The sequence below is a fragment of the Nasonia vitripennis genome, assembly GCF_009193385.2.
Source record: "Nasonia vitripennis strain AsymCx chromosome 2 unlocalized genomic scaffold, Nvit_psr_1.1 chr2_random0011, whole genome shotgun sequence".
NCBI lineage: Eukaryota > Metazoa > Arthropoda > Insecta > Hymenoptera > Pteromalidae > Nasonia > Nasonia vitripennis.
Window position 1 is genome coordinate 150,124 of NW_022279618.1, and position 25,160 is coordinate 175,283.

Sequence of the window (25,160 nt, forward strand, 5' to 3'; positions counted from 1 at the left end):
ATGGTATAGATATGTATTTATTAATGTACACTGTCCTACGGAGGACAAAGAACAAGAAGCTAAGGATCTCTATTACGAAACTTTAGAGCGGGTAATCGACCAGTTCGCGTCTTACGACACAAGAATAGTATTAGGCGATTTCAATGCTAAAATAGGTAGGGAGGAAATGTTTAGATCTACTATAGGGAAGGAAAGCCTGCACGAAGCCAGCAATGATAACGGTATTAGGGTCATAAAGGCTATAGCCGGGTTACTATGGTGAAATGGCCCCCTTGGAAAATGTATATATGTTATATACCATTCGATGGGGGATAAAAAAAAACTCCCATAGCCAAATTTTTAGCTCTCTGCCTAGTGCGCATGCGCAGTAACGTCGATAAACGTGTTTTTTTGATTTTATTTTTTTCTGAAGTCCCTATAGGATAAAAATTTTTTTAAAAATTCACATTGGTGTATTTTTATGTCATGAATAACTGCAATTTTTTTGGGATTACATAACCTCAAATATCGGATCTAAAAAAATTATTAAAGTTTTCAATCGATATTTTGACCCCCTTGTTTTTGAGGTGCAACTTTTTAAGTAGACTTTTTTTGTGTACTTTTTCCCGTTCTTTACGATGGCACTAACGTTTTTTCCTTAAAAATGGTGGCACAACTCGATTTGAGCCAAAAACTGATTTTTTTGCCATTTTTTCACGTTTTTAGCTGATTATGTTACAATTTAGTTACTAAAGTGACTCCTTTTGAGTAGTTTTGCATATCTTCCCATGAAAACATAATCAAATGAAATATTTTGTTCGCTCCAAGCCGTATTTTTTATATTATCTTACGTTTTCAATGATGGTCTTATCAGAATTGTGATATCACCTTATTATAAAACTGATGGCTAATGTTATGTTCTTTTTAAACGTTCTGTGATTGGTCGAAAGTATTGTCTCTGTCGCACTTTTTTGTTTATTGTTTATTTTTATTTATAATAAAAGGTTATGCTTGGCCGCGCGGTTGACGCGGCGGCTGCAATGCAGACGATCTGCGTAGTGAATGGTCAATCATAAAATTAAGAATTATCAGGAGCATAAACAAATAAAGTATTTTGATTTCTTAATTAATTAAACGATGCGCAAACCAATGGCCAACATTGTTTTTTTCAAAACTAATTTTTTTTTTCTTACAATTGTCTATATAAGGGAGAAAGTACAATACGTCCCGTCCCGTCCCGTACCGACCCCGGGACATACCGTCTGAAATAAGTCACTTTTATATTATTGGCTAATTCTGTTCGATAACCCAATCGACGGTACAGAATTAGCCAATCCCGTAAAAACAGCTTATTTCAGACGGTATGTCCCGAGGTCGGTACGGGACGACGGACTCAATTGTACTTTCTCCATAATATACTAATACAAGTGAATGGTGAAAACGCTGTTAGTATAAGTTTATAACTTTTAAAGTAAATTAAAATCTAGCAAATAAAAATTGTTTCGATTTTTCTTTTTACTATTTCGGCTTTTGACTGATAATTGATAGCAATACTAGAAAAAATAATAAAGTAGTTAAGTATTTATTTTCAAATACATTGGAGTTAGTTGGAACCGAAGGCTGACGCGGCTACTTTAAATCTTTCTGCTGTTTACTTCAAAAATAACAATCTTGTATATTTAAAGTGAGTACTATATATTTTACATATCTTTTAAAAAAATGAAGATTTAACAAAGTTTTTCAAAAGTTTTGACATCACAGATTATATGCTTTGATATTAGGGTTATATGTATTTCTAATACATATTACACAATAAATTAATATTTTGTTAAATAACTTCTTTAAAATCAAAACCTATTATTAATATCTAAAATGTTATTTTTATGCCGACACTTTGAGTTTTGAAAAAAATACTGTAACCAACCTACTGATAAATAAAAAATCTTCCATGTATTTATAATAAATACACTTGTATTTTACCGGTATATGCAGAGTAAGACTTATTAATGGGTAGAAAAATAAAATTTTTATTATAAATTCTGTAGTATTAAGAGTAATTGTATCAAAAATAATGACAGATAATATAGTAATATAATAATATGATATAATAATATAATAATATGATATAATAATATAATAATATAATATAATAATATAATAATGTAATAATAATAACAGATAATTATTAGACCTTTTTATACGCTAAATAAGAAAAACATGTTGTGTACGTTATTAAATTCTTGCATAAAATCAAAAGTTTAAACCAACATTAAATTATAAACTGTTTTAGTACTCGCATAAAGATCCGATCTTATCCTAAAACAAAAATAGCAATCAGATTTTAAATCAATAAGCTAACAAAAAAGTAATTAATAAAAATGAATTTTCAATCCTATAGATATAGATATACGTACAATGCATATAAGGGGAACGAGTCTTTATCTATTTAACTTAACCAATTTAGGCTAATCACATAAAGTAAAATGAGAAATTAGTTAAACATAAAGTTGTTGAAACTATTAACTAAATAAAATTAAGAAGGAAAAACATTTGAATAAAATATGACAATAAACTTTTGCTAGAAACGGATTTGACGATTGATGAGTTGCATGTTTTGATGTAATGCGGTATATTAATTATACAAGTATGATTAAATTGATAAAATATAGAAAGTCTTGAACAATAATTAATTTGTTTATGTATAAAATACTGTCAAATTAATAAAAAATGCACATAAATATCTGCATATGACTATATATGATGTGATTTTTACTATAGTTAATTATTATGAGATGAGAAAAAATATTTGGTTTTACATAAAAACAATACATGAGAAATAATAAAAATGAAAAATAGAACTAATAGGATGCGAACTTATTAATTGTCAATTAACTTTTAAGTTAAAAAAATGTAAAATGAATAAAGTAAACACAAGCTAACCTATGCTTTAAACACATACGTATATGAAACATCATTAAAAACAACATTATTTATTTATTTTAAAATACACTATTATTCATGTCTAGATACAAGAACATATTTTTACAAAAAAACAAATTGAATATAATAATTTCATAGGTTTGTTGATTTTATAAAATCACTAGGTGCAAGCACTTCAATACAGTTTTTATGACAAAAAAAAATTATTTGCTTAGAAAACTTATAAATGAAATACAACTTATTTCACTTTTACTAGGCAATATTATTTTTTTACTTTTCATGTAAAGCTACTGAGAAAACTGGATTATACAAGAACTTAGATTATAATATTTTTGTAATATTTATTATTCATTCTAGTTTTTAATTTAAAAAAAGGCAAACAATTTTTTTAGATTTTTAAAAACTAACTAACAGCATTTTTAAATGTATTGTAAAATATTTATATTTTATTATTTCAGAAGTGATCTTCTTGTCTAATGGTTAAATAAATATGGCATCTAATAGTAATGAAGAGTCAGATAACATCAGGAAACGCGATGATCGAAGATGTGCCATGTGTAATATTTATATTAGAAAATCAATTGGTCGAGAAAAGGAAATCGAATCTGAAGTTGAAATCGAATATGCTAAACAATTATCAAATAAAGATATTTACATCCATGATGTAATTTGTGATTCATGTAGAAAGCGATTAGCCAAATACATATCAAGCTCTAAACCTAAAAAGGTTAATGTTCCAGCAACTGCTTCGTCTCAAGATTCAAATGTTTCTGAATCATTTTCTCAGCTAACTGTCACTTCATCATCTCAGGAAAGTACACAATCATCTGTATACACAATAAAGGAACAAAAAGTACGAGCAACCACGGAATTACTTATTCAAAGGACGATTGCGACACATAAATATTGCTTTGTTTGTGGGTACCAAAAACAGACTAATAATATATTAGTTCCTTTAGAGGCCCGAATTCAAGTTTATAGTAAAATGAATGTTTTTATTCCACATGGCAATAGATGCTGTTGCACACATTTAATTAAAAAAAGATTTTATGAAGATGAACTAAATAAAATTAATATTTTTTCCACTACAAGTACGGTATATATTGATGAATTACTACAATTTTTGAGTCAATTATCAATGAAAGCAGACGAAACTTTATTAGATACAGTAGCTGAATTTTCCATGCCTGAAAAAAAATTGAAAGTTTTTACGGGATTATCGTGGGAAAATATTAATTATCTTAAAGATCAACTCACTTCTCTGAAGAATTCCTGTGTAAGGACAGCGACACAAGCCATTGTCGTATTTTTATTCAAAATGCGCTCTGGGAATTCTAACTCGCTCATCTCTACAATATTTGACATTGAAAGCGAACAACAAGTATCTCGTTTTTGTCAATCAGTATTATTATCTTTCGAAAAAGATTTACTACCAAAACACTATGGATTAGAAAATGTAGACAGAAATGAATTGATTGAAAATCAAACTTCTAATATGGCAAAGAAATTACATCCTGGTAAACAACTTATTTTGATTGCTGATGGTACTTATATAAGGCATGAAAAAAACTCTAATAACGAGTACCAAAGAAAATCTTATTCAGGCCAAAAAAAAGTTCCTCTGACTAAACCATTTACTATATGTACTACTAATGGTTATGTTGTTGACCAGTTAGGTCCATATCTTGCAAATAAAAATGATGCTACAATACTGATTGAAATATTGGAAGAGAAGCAGAATATTTTACAGAAACTTCTTCGCCAAGGGGACATTTTTATACTGGATAGAGGTTTCAGGGACATTAAACAAAAATTAGAAAATATGGGTTATATTGTTTTGATGTCTGCACTCAAAGGTTCAAAATCTCAACTTTCTACGCAAGAATCAAATGAAACAAGATTCACGACAAAACTGCGATGGGTTGTTGAAGCAGTGCACGGAGTTCAAAAGAAAAAATATAGGTTATTAGATCACAAACTTGATAATAAAATGGTGAAAAATACTGGATCTTATTGTAAAATTTCTTGCTACTTAAATAACTTGTTTGGCAAACGCCTAGATTCTGATGAAGACATGCAAGATGAAATATTTAGTGCTATGCAATCTAGAAAAAATGTTGAAAATACATTAGCAGTTTTAGTAGCAGACAAAAGATGGAGTCGTCGGAAACTACCATTTAAAATAATAACTTCGGATGATTTACCAGACTTTCCTGAATTAACAATAAAAGATTTGAAAATTCTGTTTACAGGAACATATCAGCTTAAACAGACAATATCTTACTTAGCGGAAATGCTTGACGCAGATAATAATTTGAAGATTGGATATTCAAAAGAGACTAACAATATTCTCAAACTTGAAGTTCAATCCAGGCATATTAACAGAAAACAATACAAATGTTTCGTTGAGTATAAACCAAATGGTATTGGTTATTCTAGCATCTTAAGACACTGTTGTGATTGTGCTAACGGTAACCGTACTATAGGATGTTGTGCGCATATTGCTGCCATAATCTATTATCTTTCACATGGAAGATATTTATCAAAAATCATACGACCAGCTGAAATTCTGTCTAAAATGTTTCTTAATGATCAAATTGAAGTGTGTATTGATGAAGATAGTGACAATGATGAGTGAATCATTTTTTCTATTGTGAACATTCGTTATTTTTAAAAAGCTACTTGTATACGTTCCATAATTTATTTTAAATAGCCTATGAAGATAATAAATTATACTTTGTACGAATTGAACATACTTAACTTCAATTCCTTTTTAGCTGATAATTATTACTGTCAATAGATTTTGAATAATCAATTAAGTAGAGGCAGATAAGCCAAATATGGCCTTTTTAAGACCACAAGACGCCAAAAGTACCCTCAAACGATCGATTTCAAGGCTATGTTTAGCTAAAAACAGGCTTTTTTGCGTGAAAACCCTTGCATTATGACATTTTTAGGTTAGTTTTGGGTTACATGGTACCAAAAATGGCCTTTTTCGGCGTTAAATCACTCAAATGAGGGCATTTTTAGGTTAAAGAGAAAAGCAGACACTGACAGCGGCGATATTCTTTTTATATATAGAGAGAAACCCTTTATTACCTCAAATTCTGATAAGACCATCATTGAAAACGTAAGATAATATAAAAAATACGGCTTGGAGCAAACAAAATATTTCATTTGATTATGTTTTCATGGGAAGATATGCAAAACTACTCAAAAGGAGTCACTTTAGTAACTAAATTGTAACATAACCAGCTGAAAACGTGAAAAAATGGCAAAAAAATCAGTTTTTGGCTCAAATCGAGTTGTGCCACCATTTTTAAGGAAAAAGCGTTAGTGCCATCGTAAAGAACGGGAAAAAGTACACAAAAAAAGTCTACTTAAAAAGTTGCACCTCAAAAACAAGGGGGTCAAAATATCGATTGAAAACTTTAATAATTTTTTTAGATCCGATATTTGAGGTTATGTAATCCCAAAAAAATTGCAGTTATTCATGACATAAAAATACACCAATGTGAATTTTTAAAAAAATTTTTATCCTATAGGGACTTCAGAAAAAAATAAAATCAAAAAAACACGTTTATCGACGTTACTGCGCATGCGCACTAGGCAGAGAGCTAAAAATTTGGCTATGGGAGTTTTTTTTTATCCCCCATCGAATGGTATATAACATATATACATTTTCCAAGGGGGCCATTTCACCATAGTAACCCGGCTATAGCCTTTCGCGGCGGCAAAAGATCTTATAATCAAAACTACGTGTTTTAAGCACAAGAACATACACAATGCAACGTGGACATCGCCGGACGGGGCCACACAGAACCAAATTGATCATTTCCTCATTGAAAAAAGACGTCATACTAATGTTCTTGACGTAAGGGCTTACAGAGGGGCAGATAGCGACTCGGACCACTTCCTAGTAGTAGCCAAATTAAGAGCTAGACTAGTAGCGAATCAAAATAGTAAGCGAGCAAACAAGGTAGAAAGCTTCGATATTGAGAAGCTACGAGATAGAACAGAGCGAATTAGGTACCAGATAGAAATTAATAACAGGTTTCAGGCACTTGAAGAAGCAAATACATCGCCGGAGGGGAATGACGAACCGAATAGCTTATGGGGGGACATCGAAAAAACGGTAAAAGAGGCCGCGAACAAAGTACTGGGTAAAAAGAAAAAGACAAAGAGCAAACCATGGTTTGACGAAGAGTGCGAACTCTGGTTTGAAAGGCGCAAAAAGGCTAAATTAGATAGCTTACAAAATAGAAGCGATAGGACCGTAGAAGAGTATTCTAACCTAAGGAAACAGACGAGCGCGATCTACAGAAATAAGAAGCGGGAGTATCAAAAGAATCTTATTAGGAGAATAGAAACTAACAGTAAGGAAAATAACCCCCGCGAAATGTACAGAGGGATTAACGCCATCAGAAAGGGTTTTAGGAGTAGAGCGCAACTGATGAAGGACGAAAACAGGGACCTCGTAACAAATGACAACGAATTACTGTCGCTGTGGAAAAATTATTTCGATAAATTATTAAACGTGCACGAAAATAGCGATGAATTAGGGAACGAAATTCACACTGCTGAACCCCACGTGGAGGAACCGAGCTACCAAGAAGTAGAGGCCGCGATTAAAAAACTAAAAAACAACAAAGCCGCGGGAAATGACTCTATACCAGCTGAGTTACTCAAATATGGGGGCGTCGAGCTCACTTTCAAAATCTATAAACTAGGAAAAATGAAACAATACCCGAAAATTGGAAGGAATCTATCATTATACCGGTTTTTAAAAAGGGGGATAAGACAGACTGCAATAACTATAGGGGTATTTCACTTTTAGCAACGTGCTACAAAGTTCTGTCAAACGTAATACAAGCTAGACTCACTCCATTCGCGGAAGATATAGTAGAAGATTATCAGTGCGGCTTTCGGCGCAACAGATCGACGAGCCATCAAATGTTTACCATAAGACAGTTGTTAGAGAAAAAGTGGGAATTTTGCGAAACCATACACCAACTATTTATAGATTTTAAAAAAGCGTACGACTCTATTAAGCGAAGCAAAATGTAACAAATTCTAGTACTTCTCGGGGTACCAAAAACCTCGTGAGATTAATTCAAATATGTCTGAACGGAAGCACGGGAAAGGTCCGAGTAGGCGGTAATGTATCAGAACCCTTCATCATACGCGATGGTTTAAAACAAGGGGATGGGCTCTTTACGGTGCTGTTCAACTTAACGTTAGAATATGCCGTTAGAAGAATGCAGGTTAGCCAGCTGGGCGCAACGCTTAATGGAACAACGCAGATACTAGGCTACGCAGATGATTTGGATATACTGGGGGATTGTAGGGAAACGGTAGCAAGAAACGCGGAAATCCTCATAAAAGTGGTGGAGTATACAGGGTTAGAAGTGAGTGAATCAAAAACAAAGTACATGATTGTGGATAAGCTAGGCATCTGCAGAGGGGAAGTTCTCAGAGTTGGGAATTTTACTTTTGAAAAGGTTAGCGAATTCAGGTATCTGGGTACGACCATAAATGATAGAAACGAGATTAATGTCGAAATAAATAAGAGACTCCATTCGGGTAATGCTTGCTTCTACGCCGTGAGTAATTTACTTAAGTCGAGGCTGTTGTCTAAAAACGTTAAAATAAGAATATACAGGACAATAATACTGCCGGTGGTTCTGTACGGGTGCGAAACGTGGGCTCTCACTAAGCAGGCGGACAACCGTTTTAGGGTATTTGAAAATAAGTCTTGCGAAAAATATACGGGCCGAAGAAAGATGAGGAAACCGGGGAATGGAGGAGACTACACAATGATGAGTTACACAATCTGTACGCGTCACCAAATATTAACAGAATAATAAAATCGCGCAGATTGGGATGGGCAGGGCACGTAGCGAGAATGGGAGACGACCGTACGGCAGCGCGTGTCATGAAGGGCAGGCCGATGGTAACGCGACCTCTAGGTAGACCTAGACGTAGATGGGAGGACAACGTAAAAGCGGATCTAGTAGAAATAGGACGGGTGGGTGTCGATCGGAGAGGTGCATCTTGGGTGGGGTTGACACAAGATAGGGCAGCGTGGAAGTTTTGCGTAGATGAGGCGATGAACTTTCGAGTTCCAAATGCCACGTATAAAAAAAAAATCTAGTGCCCCTGTGTGAGTTTTCAACTCACATTTGTGGTCCCATACCAGTGCCCCATAAGTAAGTTTTCGTTTGATAATTGCATCATATAGCCATCTCACTTTATTCAGTTCTAGGCCCCAGGTATTGCCAGAAGCCCTCCTGCAGGCCCAAAAAGTGCCTATCGCTTTCTCGTATTTATCTTTGATATGTTTCCCCCAGTTGAGTCTGTTGTCGAGCGTGACTCCCAGGTATTTGCCCTCCTTTACCAATTTCAGGGGAACTCCATGGAGTTGAAGCCCTTCTAAGAACTATCGCCCTGGTCCTCAGCATAACGCTGATCCACCTGGCGACAGTTGCTGGTATTACGTGCTCCTCCATACCTGCTGAAATCGCCTCGCCGGTCGTGTAATTGAAAGCCCCCTCGATATCCAGGAAAGCCACTAATACCAAACCCCTGTTCTTCATGCCCTTTTGAATGAAGCTAACCGCGTCCATCAACGCTATGTCTACTGACTTTCCTGTCTGGTAGGCATGCTGCAAGCTGTGCGGCGGCGCTTCTACTAGTGATGACTCTTTGATATATCTGTCAACCAGCCTTTACAGACTTTTAAGTAAAAACGAGGTCATGATGATTAGCCTGAAATCCGTTACGACCGCGTGTTGTGTCTTACCTGGTTTGGACAGAAAAGCCACCCTCGCCTGTCCCCATTCTTCCGGCACATATCCTAGTGCCAGATAGGCTCTGTACAATTTCTTCAAGGCTGAGACTAATATGTTTATGCCCTGTTGCAACAAAGCCAGGACAATGCCGTCTGGATCTGCCGCCTTGTAGGGCTCGAACGTCCCTATGGCCCATCCCATCTTATGAAGTATGGAAAGTGGGTATTTATCAGGCTCTTTAGGGCCTCCTGTCTATTTTTTGCCCAGTTCCCCGTTACCAATCTAATCGAGTCTGTAAGTGGCTTCTTTGGGTGTTGCAGGACAATGTACAGCCTGGCCGTGTCTGATACCGTGCTTTGGCTTTTGCAGTATCTCTTTCAACCCTCCACCCCGGCCTTTTCGATCTCCTTCTTATATTCCTTTTGCTCCGCTTTATACGCCTGTTTGTCCTTGTCACTCTTTGTGTGTTTGGACCGGTTGTATAGCCGCCTTAGTTTCTTCCTGCGTTTCTCCAGTGACTTATTCCACCAGGGAGCGCCCTTTGATGGCCTCTTCAGCCTAAGTTCACAATTGTTCTCGTAAGAACTTATTATTATGCCCCTTAGGATCCTGTTGCAGTGATCGATGTCCTCCTTCGTCCCGTATGTGACAGGGAAGCAACCGATCTTAGCCTTAACTTTCTCTCTGTATCCTACCCAGTTTGTTTTCCTAGGGTTCCTTATGAGCTGATCGAGTGTACTTTGTCCGCCAAGTCTGAACACGATGTGTTTGTGGTCCAACATAGAGACTTCTTCTGACACTTTCCAGTCCATAACCTCGGACCACACGTTCCTGGAGGCCAGGGTGATGTCTATGATCTCCTCCCCAACGGCACACGGTGTGAAATTTTTTTTTTTTTTTTTTTTATATTAAATCCTAATATCTCACGATTGAGTGGACGGAATTGGATGAAATTTGGTTAGAGTATAGTTTAAGTTATGTGAAATAAAAGAAAAATATTGGGAAGACCCACAACAGTTTTCGGGGGCCCCAAAATTCAAGGAGAAAAGGCCTATTTTGCGATTTTAGCGATTAAATCTTTGCCTTTTTCAATATTTATATTTTTTTGAAAAAAAAAAACTATGTGACTTACAAATTTTTGTCTACTGAACTTAAATCTATCGTAAAAAGTTGTCTTAGCTTTTTCAGTTTTCAAGAGAATCCACTCAAATACGGTGAATCGTGTATTTTTGGTAAAAAAAACACCATTTACCATATTTAAGTAAATTCTCTTGAAAACTGAAAAAGCTAAGACAACTTTTCACGATAGATTTAAGTTCAGTAGACAAAAAGTCACATAGTTTTTCCCAAAAAATATTATTACTCAATCGTGAGATATTATGTTTTAATAAAAAAAAAAATTTTTCCACACTGTGCGGCGTTTCAGAAAGTGGGTCTACTACCCATATTGAGGAAGTCCATGTTTGTTGTTGCTTAGAACTCCAATAGTCTTTCTCCTCTAGGATTGCAGTCTGTACTACCCCAACATGTGTGATATGCGTTTGCGTCACAACCCATTATAAACTTGGTGCCTTCGGTTCCGTATTCTCTAATCAATCCAACTATTTCCTCTGATGGGCACTCTTTCTCATAAGAAAAGTATGCTGCTGCAATCATAATGACCTTCAGTTCACATTCGGTACCCTTGTAGCTTACCCCAGCTGTACATAGATCCCTTGAACAGTGCTTTGGCACCTCTACTTGAAGCCCCTTAACAATAAGGCACGTTCTAGCCGAGACGGGACTGCCGCTGATTAGTATACCTATACCGTTTAAGCCTGCGATTTTGCCGTTGTGAATCCAAGGTTCTTTGATTAGGCAAATACCTGTACGCGCCTCCGCCATGCGTCTAGCCAGAACGGCCAAGGCGCTCTTGCAATAGTGCAGAGTGATCTACGTGAACTCTATGCTAGTGTTCGGTACAGATCTGGCACCATTTATATTGCTCACGCTGTTGCGTTGTCCCCGATCAGCCATCTTTTTCGAGAGCACCGCAACCCGCATCTACCTTTGCGCTTACCGTATTAAGGCCGGGATCGACCTCCATGACCTCTGCTCACGTCTGTCCCAGCTCTTCCTCTACCTTTTCCTTAAGCAAGTTTAAAGCAAGAGAGAGCCCTTTTTAGGGGGATCCCGCACTTGAGTGAGAGCCCTTTTTACGGGAATCCATATACATTTGAGAGCCCGTTTTACAGGGAATCAGACACAGTCAAATTCGTGCACGAAAAAGGCCACTTTCCATGCATGTAAAATGAATGGAAAATCAAGTTTTTCTCAGCAGTAGGAAAAAACTACTCCCTTGCTACTTACTTTCAACTATACTTTCAACTTTACTTTCTAAATTTTCTAAATTTTCAATATACTATTGTTTTACTTTTAAAAGTCCTTGATTTCCCATTCCTTTCATATGCATTTTTCCCCCGAAAATTCTCTCATTTTTCTCTCGAATTTTTTATTTTTCCGCAAATGGAATTATGCTACTTTCGCCCCGCATTTCAGGCACAAAAGTGGCCATTTGAGTTGAGTGTGGAATAAAAGGATAAATCATCGTATTAAGGTGCCTACTGAGAATATTTATTCTTTTTAGTTCATCTAATATTAGGTATATACAAATATCATGACATGCAGGTGGCGCGCCGTCATTACCTACATATTATACAACAGGAATTTCATTACATGTAGCAAAATATGATTTATTTTTAGTACAATCATCACGAGTTTGCATTTTCTTCCATGTCTACCCTCTACATTATTTTATAAGCCGCAGCACAAGGATTATAATTAGATATCAATTTTTCTAAATATTCTTTTAAACTTGAATCAGTTTTGTCAGTATTACACTCGTTTATATTCATTCGCTATTTTATATTGTTATATCCTGAACTGGTAAGAGTTTTCGTCGGACAGTAACTCTACGGGATGGTTGACTTTGAAGAACAAAGACTTAGCGCCATCGATGTTTGACTACTTTCGCGATCTTCTTAAGAACAGCCTCCAGTAGTCACCGGGGAATTATCTCGAAACCGTACTCAAGATTACGCACTTTTACTATTCATTAAATCTAATGATGATTTTGTACCCTTTTTCCTGACAGTCAATGAGTGTGACGTGATTCAAGTCGTTATATTATGATCGCGGAATAATGTAAATTTATGGTTTTGGGGAAATGCAGTCAACTTATGATGGCACGATTTATGAGAGAGAGAGAGATAAAAGAGAAAGAGAGTACTTATTGTGGCGTGCAGCCTGTTAATGTGGATACCCCTTACCATGGATGTATTCGTTAATACTGGCCTGTTCTGCTACCAGCACGTCCTCTCAGTGGTATTGGCTCGGCCGAGTCAAAACACTGCTGTAATGAGTGTGTTTATGTTGTGTTCAGTCTACTTTTCTTCCTCATTAATGCTGCCGAGTTACGCTCGCTTATCCGTGCGCATGTGTGTGATGGTTCGACTCCCTCTTTCCTTCACTCCCGTCCTCTACTCTGTTCTATGCGTGTTTCAGTGATTCTTGCTCTTACGTTCATACGTTTTGTAAACATATTCAATATCATGTTTGAAATTGATTCTTCTATTGATACTTCGTTCTGAATTATCATTATACGAGAATTGCTTCTATCATTTTATAATGCTGATGATTATTTTTGTTGAATGTTTGAATTTTGTTGTGGTTTCATTAATAAATTTCATGATTACAGTAAAATATGTTAACCATATATCATAGGCAATACTAGTATATTATAACTAGCGTTTTATCATGACTCCTTTTGCTTTCTCCAAGAGAAAGCTTTGTGATAGTGAACATTTTGATATAAAAAATTTTGATAGATTTCGATGTTTTCGAGGTTTCTGAGTCAGGAAAAGTGGTTTTTGTAAAAATGTTTGTGTGTATCAATGTATGTATGCGCGTGTGTGCGCGAAAATGGTTACCACGATAACTCTGTAACGCATTTATATTTTACGCTTTAACTTTACAGGTTCATCAAGTATGATCTAATAAAGAAATGATTAAATTCAGGAATCGATTTACTAAAATAAAGCGCGTTTACAAAAATATGTTTTAACATTAAACAAATTATAAAAAATTTATTTATTATAACACCCGAACGCATTTGTACTTTTTGCACGCTGAAACTTTACAGGTTCATCGAGTATAACCTACTGAAGAACTGATTAAATTTTATAGCCGTTTGATTGAAGTAAAGTGTTTATTTTCTAAGTTCTTTGTAAACAATAAAAATTTAATATTTGGCCAAAAGTATTTTTCACTTGAACTTTACAGGTTCATCAAGTATATCCTAATAAAGAACTGATCAGATTGTTAAGCTAATTGACAAAAATAACGTGTTTTTTAAATTTCTTTTGAACATAAAAAATTGAAAAACAATTGTTTTTGTTAATTATTGTTAGTTATGTAGAAACTGTAAACTATCTGTAGTTTTTTGAATTGCTCCAATCACAACTCTGGATTCACAAAACGAATCAATAAGGTTGCGTCATTTCAAAAACGTTCCGCAAAACTACCTCACCGCCAAGTGTACATGAGTGCGTCGTTAGCATACACGTCGTACACCTAGACATCTCCCTCAAATGATTTTTACACTTTAGCATCAAAAACCACGGTGCGAACTACCTAGACCTCGTCATCGGCCACCCTGTACACCTAGACGCCGCCCTCGAATGATTTTTACGCCTGGACACAAAAAACCACGTTGCAAACTATCTAGACCTCGTCATCGGCCACCCTGTACACCTAGATATCACCCTCGAATAATTTTTACACCTAGACACAAAAAAAACACGGTGCACTCCACCTAGACGTCGTCATCGGCTACCCTTGCTACCGCTACCGCGCCACTTGATCTCTCTATATTGTAAAAAAAATGTTGCCGCCGCCGCCGTTTCAAGAATTTTCCCCCCTCATTTAACCTCCCCCCCCCCAATTAATCCCCCTAGATTACTTTCCTTACTTTCCTTACTTTCCTGACGTTTTTGTTTTTGTTTTGTTTATGAATTTTCTAACCAACAACAAACATCTTTCGTATTTTGCGTTAACTTGTACGACTTTTTTGAGTGATGCTGTCATAAAGTGGATATGAATAGAATTCACAATAAGAGAAAAAGAAACGGCGAGTGTAGCGCCGTTCGACGGAAGCTTCGCCATTCGCTGCATCTATATTGCACAAAAAGAAAACAAAAGAAAATGTGTTGCAGGTACGGTGGTGTATCTGTGTTTTCTTTTTATATACGGCAAATGCGTTTTTTTCTCTCTCATGTGTGCTCGCAGTTCGTAGCGCGACGGTACTTCTTTTATCACCTTTATTCTTCCTTCGTGCATTACAGTTAAATCCAAATAAGTATCAACTGCCAGATACGCTGCGGTTTCGCCTTGCGCTTTGACCTGACTCCGTCATTCGATATTATATGTGTATTGGCGAAAAAATATACTCGTTTATGTTGTCACTATATAGCTACTTGACCTATATATATATATATATATATATATATATATATATATATATCTGCTTATGAAATAATTAGCTACCTAAGTACTTATTTTTACAATCAAATATTTGTACGATGGGCTTACAAACTCTCAATTCTCTTGTCTCGTCCGGTTTTGCGAACATTCGGTTTCAATGGAATTCTGCTAATGAGGCGTATTAATTATATCGTGACGTGTATTATCAATGTCAAAAGTGCGTTTGAGACATATTAGGTATAGTATGCTCAAGTCATTTCTGTTGAAACCTCTTGCTACTTTTTGTATGGCAGTTATAACCACTATCTCATCGTCTTGGACTAATTGGTATACATTTATGATGATCTGGCTATGTCTATCGTTGTCTGCAGTTAAATAATTCACAGGCCAATCTTCAGGCAGGCGCATCTAGTCCGATAAACACGCGCGATTATCCGGGAATTCAAAGCTTATAAACTTTACGAACGAAATGAATAAACATTGTGGCAACAGGGTGGATCTACGACTGGCGGCCACTGGCTGCATGGCATCCGTAAGAATTCAATATAACCGAGAGAGATGGACATCGAAGGTCCCTCGCACAACTACGGCATAGTATATCGCGCATGATAGTAAATTACATCAATTTCTAAAATAATTCTAAGTCTATTTTGAATAGAGTGATTGCGTCAAAAAGTCAATGGAGTACAAAAAAAAAAACACCGATGTGATAATACTTAACAGCTCGTGAAAAGCCTATAGCAGGTGCTCTGTGGCTACACAAAGATTAGTATAAAGTAGCATATCAAGCGCTAAGATATACGGATGTGACATATTATACGAGTATACACAATATAACATAATCATATAAGCAGTTCAACAATTTCATAATGTGTAGTGCTACAATATTAAGATAAGCATAGAGCAAAAGTAAGTTGCATCCAAAGAAAGTCGCGCCCCCTCCGCGCTTCGGAAAACCACAACATGAGTGGAAGGGCATTTTTGCCAAAGTTCAAAGGTGCAGAGACTCGTGCCCTTTTCAGTGGCGCCAATCTATATCATTCCTACGATTCGGCAATGCACGTTTTCTTAATTGAATCCAATGAATTGTATACATGCAAAATGATTTAGTCAGATCTCTGAGTTTACAGACTGGTTACAGAAGTGGATGCGAAGCTGTTGCACGCTCAGTAGCGACAAAAACAGCATTCTCGTGTTTACTCTCGTTCTCTCCCTGTCTCTTCCGCCATCTCGAGTGAATGCAATACATACGTTGCGAAAAAAAGTTTTAAAAAGCAGGTATATGTCACAGGAAAATACAAAACGTGTGAAATATATATACGGACAGCAAAAGCGAGTAAAGCTTTTTTATATCAATTATCGAAAGAAATATAAATTATATTCAATATCAACTTTTTGGGTTTAATTCTTACGCCTAAATGGGGGTTGACGAGCGAAGCGAGCAGGGGGGTTACCCCCCTAGTATTAAATAAAAAAAAATCACACCCGTGCCGTAGTCACGTTGGCCTGTATATGTGTGATCACATCAGTAATCCCACTGGTCTGTATAAGTATGTGGGAAAGCAATATACGCAGCTGAATTCACGGTCTTAACACTAGCCGTGTGCGACTAACTTCATGGTCTGAACATGTTGGGCTGAAGAATCCCAAACGGATTTGAACATTTTTGTTGAAACATACTCGTTTATTGTAAAAAAAGCTGATTTCTCGCCAATATATCGATTAGAAATCATAGTTAAGCATACAAATGTGATTATACGCCAAAAAAATTCAGATACAATAATGTAAATATTTGTATTTATTGAATTGAAAATAGGAAAACCCAATATAGAAGTAAATAGTGTCGCGGTCTCCGCAGGCTTCTAAAACTCGCCTTCGTGGCGCTACCGCGACACTTGATATAATTTGTATAATAATAATTAATGAAATGTTCAGTAAATATATCTACTACTGAGTGCTTATTCATTGCTTTCGTAACTTTCTGTCATAATATTTAGTGAAATCAGATATAAAAAGGTTCGCCCAACAATTATAAACATGCAACAGTCCATCAGTCTTTGGTCATTGGGGAGAAAGCAAAGATTCTCGCACGACAATTGCTTTTTTCCCGTAGAGCCATGTCTACGAATACTAATTTTTGAGTCCCTCTAATGCATTATTTTATTTATAAGGCATAGGACTTCCATCCATTGAGTACAATACAGCTTTCAAACACCCATGGACTTCTCATGAGCCTCTGCGAGCGGTGGCGCACGAAAAGTTGCTCTCGCCCCGTAGGGTCAGACTGTCAGTATAGATTATTACGCGACATTTTCCGTGGAGCCACATCTACAAATATAAATTTTTAAGTCCTTCTAATGCGGTATTCGAATTATAAGGTATGGGACTTGCGTCTAATGAGTGCAAAACAGCCTTCAAACACCCATGGACTTTTCGCGAGACACTGTCGCAAGAGGAGGTCTACGGGGCGAGATCAGCGGCGACGCACGAAAAGTTGCTCTCGCTCCGTAGGATCTGACGTGCACGCTCGTCGGCAACTGTTCCTCCTGGGCAGCAATGAAGCTCTTTCATTTTGAGACGATATCAACGATTAATGGCCTACGTATTTTAACCAGTCGTAGAGTGATGTTAAGTTTTTGCTGGAGAGGAAAGATTCTTCGTACAGCACGGTTGTTTGTAGAATATTGACAACATGCTTTTAAAATAAAATATTCTATTTTAAAACTCCCCGCGCGTGAGGTACATTGGTTTAGGTGCTTAGGTTTTACGTTTATTATGTTTATTTCTTGCTATTGCTCATCTTCCTCCGATGTGCCGGCGTATAAATCATATAAATATTACATTATCGAAACTCGCTGCAAATGCTCTCGCCCTGTACGGCAAAAGAGCAATGGAGCATTTTGGATTTCTTCCCATACTGTAGATAGGACTGTGCGTGTTTATAAAAGTTGGGCAAACATTTTTATATCTGCTTTCAGTAAATATCGTAGCAGAAAGCTATAAATAAATGCTCAGTTGATACCCTTATCGAAGATTTCACGCGTTAGACCCTACGGGGCGAGAGCAAATTTTCGTGCGTCGCCGCTGCTCTCGCCCCGTAGATCTCTTTTCGTATCAGTGGATCGTAAAACGTCTACTCATTATATTCGGTACTACTATTATCATATATGTTTCTTAATAGTTCCACACAGGGCTGAACGATAATTATAGATTATAATTATTATACTATAGTTAGTACTATAGAAAATGGTTGGGCGAGTTAGGTTACGCTAGTTGGATGTAGTCATGTGGATCATGATGATCAGATGTCAAGTATGTGAAGGAACGATCTGCTAATCGCGATATTTTGGTCGCATTTACATTTTGGGGATCTCTTTAAATATAGAAAGATATTGACACCTCCATGCAGGAGTGTCAGTTTGATAATGAGAAGTGCTGCTTGGTGCCTGTATGTACTTTGAGTAACCTGGGGCTGCTGGTTGAAATTTCTGGCTTATTCAACCACCTCAATATCACTCACGAGCTGAATTCACTCTATCTAGTGGAGTTGGTTAACGTTTCTGCATAATCCAACAACTGTAATCATGCTGCTTGGATTTTTTGGCTGATTCGAACACCCGGAGACTACCCTGGAGATGAATTTGCATTATCTGGTCATGCTACATGGCATTTCTGGCTGATTTAACCACCTAAAGACAACCCTGGATCTGTGTTAAAACTTTTTGTCAGTGCACGTTGGCGTTTCCAGCTGCCTAAACAACCTGGAGACAACTCTGGACCTATATTTGAACTTTTTGGCGGTACTTCCGGCTCTTGTAGCTGCCTTTACTACTCAGATACAATCCTAGAACAGTATTGAAGCCTTGAAGCTAGATTCATGCTTTCTGGGAATAGTGATTAGCGTTCTCTAATACTTCAAACATGTAAATACGACTCTGGAAAGGGATTTACGCAAACTGGCATGGTAGTATTTAAAACATTATAGCGACTTGTGCTGTGTGTTATATTGGTATCAAATTTATTTATAATTTCTAATGTGAAATGCTCTGTGCATGTTCCATGTTTAATATGAAGCGCGATTCACCTCACTCCTAATGTCGCTCCGTTAAAATATATATTGCAATAGTAATAAAATAAGTTTTGTTACGATCTTTTTTCCTAATGTCAATTCCTAATAGGAGTGGAAGTAAAAATTTTAAAGAATAATGATTTGAAACACGAAAATTACGCATTAATTTGTAACGGTTTATCTTTCCCCAAGAGACTGGATGGTTAGTGGTCAGTCGGTTCCAGTATCTGGATAGGGGAAAGGGGCAAAAAGAAGAGTCTTTTTTTATATTCTTAACAATAATAAAATATATTTCCTAGTCAAACAATAGCATTTGGAATCAGTTGTTAAATCCCGGCTGAAACAGAAATCAATTATGCGTCTTGTTAAAAATACATCGCCTTTACAAGTAAAATTGTTTAAACTAACGCGGTTAACAAATTACAAGAATACGCGATTTCGTTACAATAATGATTCAGCGGACGCGGCTTCCGTGTATCGGTTCGGTGGCGGTATGACGGGTCGGTGTGCGCACGGCTACGCCGATCCGAATGTGTCGTGTCACAACGATTCCGACCGCTCTGTGTGCGCACAGGAATGGTCGGGATAGTGTCACGGTATTTTGAGGTTATCCCTCGGATTAGTGGGGTCGTGAGCGCACGATTTCACAAATCTTTGTCGCTCGTCTTGTTCTTCTTTTTATCCTGTGTGCACACAGAGATAAAGCAAGTCGTGAGATGTCGGCGTAAGGCTGGCTTTGGAGGTTAGGAATTAACCTTAGTTTCACCAGGACGTGAGCACACGGCCTGGCGAATCGCCTGCGGAACTATTGGTACTCCCTCAACCCTGTGGGCTCACAATGGCAGAGGGAGGCAGCAATATGTCGGAATGTAGGCTAGGATTTTACGGTGGCACCGGGTGTCGCCTACGTGTGCTCACGTAGACGAGGCTCGGTGTCGTTCGGATGTTCCGGGTTGCCTCATGTGCTCACGATGGCAATTTGGAGTTTCGGGTTTCGGTTCGTCTACCAAATCGTCACGTGGGCTCAGAGCGTAGGTCTATCTCTCGCTTTTCCTTGTAGTAACATGTGCGCACGATACTACCTAGAGTGGAGCTCGAGTAGAACTGCCCGTTGCGCCGCGCGATCCGCCTTATAAAAACACGCGGCGCGGATGTGTATAGGTGCGTTCACGGCGCGCCGCGTGCGCCGCCTGGCGCATCGCCGCTGAGTCGCTCGCCGGCTGCCGCGCTCCGCGCTCGTGCGGACTCGCCTTGCGGATGTTGCGCGCGCGCGCTCGCTCACCCCCCTTACCCCAGCCCGCAAATATTGAATATATATAATAAAAAAAATACTAGTCGATGTATTTTTAATTGCACATTACAAATAATCTATTTATTGTAATTGAACCTCCGTAGTTTTTTAATTAAAAATAAAAAAAGAAATGTGCTATATGTACCTTGGAAAAATACGTTTTTCTCAAGAAATATTGTGTTTACCGATATTCTATCAACGTTAAAAAATTGAACCCTAGCTATTTGTAATTGAGACACTGCTAAATATTGCAAAAAAAGCATTTATTTATAAAAAAATCTAAAAAATCACTTTTGAGAAATTTAACATACAGCACCAACGTATTGCGCATGCGCAAACCACTCCGAGTGCGTCAGCGGTCAGCGTGTGGCAGGCAAAGCGAGCAGCTGTTCTGCAGTGGAGAAAATACTTAGTGCTGCTGGCTGCACTTTGTGCTGATGCTGATGATGTCGCATCTGAAAGCAGTATGCAGCGATCCAGGGGTTGTGCCATTGCCGCAATCAAGGATGGACTTTTCGGTTATTCATACAGGAAGTTCTGGTGGAGATGATTGTGATGAGAAATGACTGGACTGTGTGCACTAGGTGTGAGACTTACAGACCACCTAGGGCACATCATTGTAGGATTTGTAAAAGGTGCATTAGGAGAATGGATCATCATTGTCCCTGGTACGATTGATTAATCATGCATATTCACTGTGGATGGGTAGTATTGGAATACTTATCTCTTTCCTCCTACTTTTCAGGATAAACAATTGTGTTGGTGAAAGAAATCAAAAATATTTCATACCATTTTTAGTGTATGTCGGTACTCTAGCTTTATACGCGATAGCCTTAGTAATCGTGTCTTGGGTATTTGATTATCCACAGTGCAGCAATGACATTGCAATAAAACAGAGTCGCATGTAAGTACTGATTTTCAGAGTTGCTTAATTTCTAGTTAAAAATTATTTGCAAAGAATAATAGCTTTTCGATAAATAACTGTGACAAGAAACATGCATTTTAAATTACTAGTATTACAACGATCTTTGATGATTGCTACAAAATTATATTTTTTTGTTTCAGTTTACACTGTGTGATACTAGTTCTCGAATCATCATTATTTGGAATGCTTGTAATTGCAATTCTAATATATCAATTCCAAGCTATTCTTGATGATGAAACCGCTGTTGAACGTGTACAAGGAACTCACAATCATCATAAGAATACTCATGCTTTTACTCTACTAGCTCAAGTCTGTGGCAAGAGCCATCCTATATTCTGGCTGCTTCTTTGCCATAATCCTCCCCGTTATTCTTGCAGGCGAGATGATCATCTTATTTGAGATGACCATCAAGTTTGATTAAATTATCTAATTTAAGTCAACAAAAAGAAAGTCTTTTAAAAAGAAATTGTCAGTCAAGTTGAAAGTTGTATATTTATTTATCTTATTTAGGTGGTTTTAGTTTTTATAATGATTTGCTATTGGAATGAATTGAATTTAAACTCGATTTATCTTTTTTGTTCTTGTTCTAAAACATAAAACAAAGTTTTTCTTTTCTAAAGACAATATTGACGAAACGTAATAAAATCTTGTGCCACTATTTTTTTTTATATTCTTACCAAAGGCAGTATCAAGACATAAAGAATAAGAAAGTGTCATATAAACAATTATTAAAGTACATTAATTCGAGTACAATTAAAATAATGTCACAATGTTTCAAAAGCTGTGTTATGTGTATCAATAGGAACTTCCATGATTAACAACATATTTTATATTATATCTTAGTCTTTGTAATGTATTTTATATTTTAAATTATGATTGGATTTGTTTGCAGTTTCTGTATTATACATGTGTATATACACTTACTTGTTTATGATAGATTGTAATGCAACAATTTTATTCATGAGAATATATTTTAGTATATTAAATATCTTGAAATCTTAAATATACATAAGTGAAATATGAAAACATGAATTCTTTTAATGCTGATATTCTAATTTCTAAGATATTTCAACAAGTTAATAAAAGTTGTTGCTACATAAACAAGTACAAGTCTTGAGATTTTTTGGGATATTTATGTAGCAACAACTTTAAGCACAAAGTGCAGCCAGCAGCACTAAGTATTTTCTCCACTGCAGAACAGCTGCTCGCTTTGCCTGCCACACGCTGACCGCTGACGCACTCGGAGTGGTTTGCGCATGCGCAATACGTTGGTGCTGTATGTTAAATTTCTCAAAAGTGATTTTTTAGATTTTTTTATAAATAAATGCTTTTTTTTGCAATATTTAGCAGTGTCTCAATTACAAATAGCTAGGGTTCAATTTTTTAACGTTGATAGAATATCGGTAAACACAATATTTCTTGAGAAAAACGTATTTTTCCAAGGTACATATAGCACATTTCTTTTTTTATTTTTAATTAAAAAACTACGGAGGTTCAATTACAATAAATAGATTATTTGTAATGTGCAATTAAAAATACATCGACTAGTATTTTTTTTATTATATATATTCAATATTTGCGGGCTGGGGTAAGGGGGGTCGCTCGCTGCGCATGCCGCGTCTATTGCGGCCGCCTTCACACGTATTTACATGTGCGAGACTCGTGTCTCGTTACAAATTTATAATGGAAAGTCAAAATTTAAAACTGAAAATATTAAAAAACTATAAAAGTCAAAAAAATGAATTTTAAATTCTGAATTTAAAACATAAAACTCTAAATTCTTGTTATTTTATATTTCCTAATATGTCAATTCAACATTTTTGTTTTAGAAATCGTTTTATATCATAATATCAGTTTTTTAATTTTTGCCTTTTATGCTTCTATTTTTTCGAATTTTAATTTTTCTAAATTTTACCCGCAAAGTTAAATTGATTATGCAATCACTAAATAATTATCATGAAAATGAAGACGCTCAAATTTTAGTAAACAAATAGAAAAATATGATGTCTCATTATTATCTAGTGAGCAACGTGAAATGTTTATATTATCAAAAAAGTTATCTATGCATATAGCTATTTATCACTGGCGAGAACATTGACGTGATTTTGTTATGTATTAAAATTTTATAGTTTTTTACGTCAATTTGTCACGGTCAATGTGACATTTGTTTAAAAAAGAGGTAAAAAAATGTATGCTCCAAATCACTTAAACCAATTAATCAGTACAGAAATACCTGATGAAAATAAAAATAAAAAATGAAAAATGTATTATTTGCTGTTGTACGACAATTTATGATACATTTATGATACTATTGATGTACTTATTTTAAAACGAATTCAAAATTATTCTAATTCTGATGTCAATTAAATGATAACCATATACTTGAATTCAACAACAGTTAAAATTTTACTCGATTTTTCATATGCAATCAACAGTTAATTTTCAGAGGTTGTCTAATATTTAACCTATTGATAAACATGAAGAATATATTCAAATACTTTTTTCTGGTTACAAAGTACAAACAGATACTGGATTTGTTTGTGGTACAAAGACAATGTAATACTAATTTTTGATAGTATTAACAAAAAATGTCTTGCTAATAATCAAAAAAAAAAATGTTATTGATAGACTGTTTCCAAATAAAGATAATTTACGCATATTTTTTGAACAAGTACAATATCAGACTAATTATTATGATTGCGGCATTTTTGCTATAGTTTTTGCAGTCGCTATTGTATTTAATATTTGCCCATGCAATGTTCAATTTAATATTAGTAAAATGCAAGAACATTTGATTAGAATGTAAGATACATTAAATTTATCATTTTTTTTTAATATTAAAAGATTATAAAAATGAAATTTGTTTTGAAACAGTTGCTAAACTTTCAATTATAAGAAACGTTACTCACACAGTAAAATTTGCTGAATTCAAATTAAATTTTGATAAAATGAATATTAAGGAACTTGCGGTATTATATACAGCAATCCCCTATTATCCCTAGTGGAAATAATTGGGTGTGCCAAAGTGTGCCAAAGTATGCTAAAGTGTGCCAAAGTGTGCCAAAGTGTGCCAACCCCGATAACATCGCGTGCCGGGCATTTTGAGGTCACGCATGCTGGCGGCTCGTGCCGTCATTGTGACGTCCCCAAGACATCTTTCGTTGGAATTTTCAACAATTTTTTTTCCTGCCATTCGGGAAGTCATAATGTTGACATTTTGGCGGCACAGCGTGCCAGCACGCGTGCTCACATTGCGACGGCACGAAACTTTGTCAGAATGACGGCCATGAGTGCCGGCTGTATAACACCGGCACGAACGAAGGCAAAATGTCGGCATTTTGCGGTCACGCCGTGTTGGCACTTATGGCAGCATTATGACGACATTTAGAGGAGCTACATGACGGCATTGTGCCGTCGACCCGTGTTCAAAATTTATTAACATTTGGCGCTGTCAGAGTGCTAGCAGAATGCCTGCTGGGAGTGCTGCTCGCCATGACAGCATTCTGTCGGAACGAAATTCCCGCAGAATGCTGGCTTTGTTGGCTGCAAAACTTAGAAAATGTTCAGCTGCACAATTCACAAAATAAGGCTTTTCAATGTATTATATTTTAAGGCTGTTGATTTTGTTAATTTGGGCTACTATTT

The 25,160-nt window shown here is 36.2% G+C and overlaps 1 pseudogene; it reads left to right on the forward strand.

Moving 5' to 3' along the window:
* Positions 1 to 18,515: 18,515 nt before the first annotated feature.
* Positions 18,516 to 22,855, forward strand: LOC116416597 (annotated as a pseudogene).
* Positions 22,856 to 25,160: the final 2,305 nt, after the last annotated feature.